The following is a 2,500-nucleotide window of genomic DNA, read 5'->3' on the forward strand; positions in this document are numbered from 1 at the left end:
CGGTCTCCCATCCAAGTACTAACCAGGCCCGACCCTGCTTAGCTTCCGAGATCAGACGAGATCAGGCGTTGCCAGGCTGGTATGGCCGTACGAAATAAGTTGACAACCATAGGCTACTTATCCATATACAGATTTAGCAATTGACAATGCAAGGTAGTCTCTCTCTCTCACTCTCTCTCTCTCGTGTCAAAATGAAAACAGCTTCCAGCCCCTTTCATGAAGGACTACTTGTGCATATTGCAAGATTTCAGTTTCTAAGTGAATGAGCAAAAGAGCATACAGCACCTGGTATTCCCAGGCGGTCTCCCATCCAAGTACTAACCAGGCCCGACCCTGCTTAGCTTCCGAGATCAGGCGTTGCCAGGCTGGTATGGCCGTACGAAATAAGTTGACAACCATAGGCTACTTATCCATATACAGATTTAGCAATTGACAATGCAAGGTGGTCTCTCTCTCTCTCTCTCTCTCTCTCTCTCTCTCTCTCTCTCTCTCTCTCTCTCTCTCTCTCTCTCTCTCTCTCTCTCTCTCTCTCTCTCTCTCTCTCTCTCTCTCTCTCTCTCTCTCTCTCTCGTGTCAAAATGAAAACAGCTTCCAGCCCCTTTCATGAAGGACTACTTGTGCATATTGCAAGATTTCAGTTTCTAAGTGAATGAGCAAAAGAGCATACAGCACCTGGTATTCCCAGGCGGTCTCCCATCCAAGTACTAACCAGGCCCGACCCTGCTTAGCTTCCTAGATCAGACGAGATCGGGCGTTGCCAGGCTGGTATGGCCGTACGAAATAAGTTGACAACCATAGGCTACTTATCCATATACAGATTTGGCAATTGACAATGCAAGGTGGTCTCTCTCTCTCTCTCTCTCTCTCTCGTGTCAAAATGAAAACAGCTTCCAGCCCCTTTCATGAAGGACTACTTGTGCATATTGCAAGATTTCAGTTTCTAAGTGAATAAACAAAAGAGCATACAGCACCTGGTATTCCCAGGCGGTCTCCCATCCAAGTACTAACCAGGCCCGACCCTGCTTAGCTTCCGAGATCAGACGAGATCAGGCGTTGCCAGGCTGGTATGGCCGTACGAAATAAGTTGACAACCATAGGCTACTTATCCATATACAGATTTAGCAATTGACAATGCAAGGTAGTCTCTCTCTCTCTCTCTCTCTCTCTCTCTCGTGTCAAAATGAAAACAGCTTCCAGCCCCTTTCATGAAGGACTACTTGTGCATATTGCAAGATTTCAGTTTCTAAGTGAATGAGCAAAAGAGCATACAGCACCTGGTATTCCCAGGCGGTCTCCCATCCAAGTACTAACCAGGCCCGACCCTGCTTAGCTTCCGAGATCAGGCGTTGCCAGGCTGGTATGGCCGTACGAAATAAGTTGACAACCATAGGCTACTTATCCATATACAGATTTAGCAATTGACAATGCAAGGTGGTCTCTCTCTCTCTCTCTCGTGTCAAAATGAAAACAGCTTCCAGCCCCTTTCATGAAGGACTACTTGTGCATATTGCAAGATGTCAGTTTCTAAGTGAATGAGCAAAAGAGCATACAGCACCTGGTATTCCCAGGCGGTCTCCCATCCAAGTACTAACCAGGCCCGACCCTGCTTAGCTTCCGAGATCAGACGAGATCGGGCGTTGCCAGGCTGGTATGGCCGTACGAAATAAGTTGACAACCATAGGCTACTTATCCATATACAGATTTAGCAATTGACAATGCAATGTGGTCTCTCTCTCTCTCTCTCTCTCGTGTCAAAATGAAAACAGCTTCCAGCCCCTTTCATGAAGGACTACTTGTGCATATTGCAAGATTTCAGTTTCTAAGTGAATGAGCAAAAGAGCATACAGCACCTGGTATTCCCAGGCGGTCTCCCATCCAAGTACTAACCAGGCCCGACCCTGCTTAGCTTCCGAGATCAGACGAGATCAGGCGTTGCCAGGCTGGTATGGCCGTACGAAATAAGTTGACAACCATAGGCTACTTATCCATATACAGATTTAGCAATTGACAATGCAAGGTAGTCTCTCTCTCTCTCTCTCTCTCTCTCTCTCGTGTCAAAATGAAAACAGCTTCCAGCCCCTTTCATGAAGGACTACTTGTGCATATTGCAAGATTTCAGTTTCTAAGTGAATGAGCAAAAGAGCATACAGCACCTGGTATTCCCAGGCGGTCTCCCATCCAAGTACTAACCAGGCCCGACCCTGCTTAGCTTCCTAGATCAGACGAGATCGGGCGTTGCCAGGCTGGTATGGCCGTACGAAATAAGTTGACAACCATAGGCTACTTATCCATATACAGATTTGGCAATTGACAATGCAAGGTGGTCTCTCTCTCTCTCTCTCTCTCTCTCTCGTGTCAAAATGAAAACAACTTCCTGCCCCTTTCATGAAGGACTACTTGTGCATATTGCAAGATTTCAGTTTCTAAGTGAATAAACAAAAGAGCATACAGCACCTGGTATTCCCAGGCGGTCTCCCATCCAAGTACTAACCAGGCCCGA

General features: G+C 46.9%; 5 non-coding genes and 4 pseudogenes across 5 annotated transcripts in view; all 9 read right to left on the reverse strand.

Moving 5' to 3' along the window:
- The window catches only part of LOC146247856 (5S ribosomal RNA), a 119-nt gene extending 26 nt beyond the window's left edge, over positions 1 to 93 (reverse strand). Inside the window, exon 1 of the ribosomal RNA XR_014733567.1 lies at positions 1 to 93. This exon is cut by the window's left edge and continues 26 nt beyond it. This is a non-coding gene — a ribosomal RNA (5S ribosomal RNA).
- A 180-nt stretch (positions 94 to 273) lies between these two features.
- LOC146247857 (5S ribosomal RNA) lies at positions 274 to 382 on the reverse strand (annotated as a pseudogene).
- A 278-nt stretch (positions 383 to 660) lies between these two features.
- LOC146247858 (5S ribosomal RNA) lies at positions 661 to 779 on the reverse strand (annotated as a pseudogene).
- A 180-nt stretch (positions 780 to 959) lies between these two features.
- LOC146247859 (5S ribosomal RNA) lies at positions 960 to 1,078 on the reverse strand. Its single transcript, XR_014733568.1, has one exon. It is a non-coding gene; the product is annotated as a 5S ribosomal RNA (ribosomal RNA).
- A 184-nt stretch (positions 1,079 to 1,262) lies between these two features.
- LOC146247860 (5S ribosomal RNA) lies at positions 1,263 to 1,371 on the reverse strand (annotated as a pseudogene).
- A 172-nt stretch (positions 1,372 to 1,543) lies between these two features.
- LOC146247861 (5S ribosomal RNA) lies at positions 1,544 to 1,662 on the reverse strand. The gene has a single exon (XR_014734294.1). It is a non-coding gene; the product is annotated as a 5S ribosomal RNA (ribosomal RNA).
- A 176-nt stretch (positions 1,663 to 1,838) lies between these two features.
- LOC146247862 (5S ribosomal RNA) lies at positions 1,839 to 1,957 on the reverse strand. Its single transcript, XR_014733569.1, has one exon. It is a non-coding gene; the product is annotated as a 5S ribosomal RNA (ribosomal RNA).
- Positions 1,958 to 2,141: 184 nt separating this feature from the next.
- LOC146247863 (5S ribosomal RNA) lies at positions 2,142 to 2,260 on the reverse strand (annotated as a pseudogene).
- A 182-nt stretch (positions 2,261 to 2,442) lies between these two features.
- LOC146247864 (5S ribosomal RNA) overlaps positions 2,443 to 2,500 on the reverse strand; it is a 119-nt gene continuing 61 nt past the window's right edge. Inside the window, exon 1 of the ribosomal RNA XR_014733570.1 lies at positions 2,443 to 2,500. This exon is cut by the window's right edge and continues 61 nt beyond it. This is a non-coding gene — a ribosomal RNA (5S ribosomal RNA).

Source organism: Hypomesus nipponensis, chromosome 19 (assembly GCF_054491055.1).
Source record: "Hypomesus nipponensis isolate SF chromosome 19, ASM5449105v1, whole genome shotgun sequence".
Taxonomy (NCBI): domain Eukaryota; kingdom Metazoa; phylum Chordata; class Actinopteri; order Osmeriformes; family Osmeridae; genus Hypomesus; species Hypomesus nipponensis.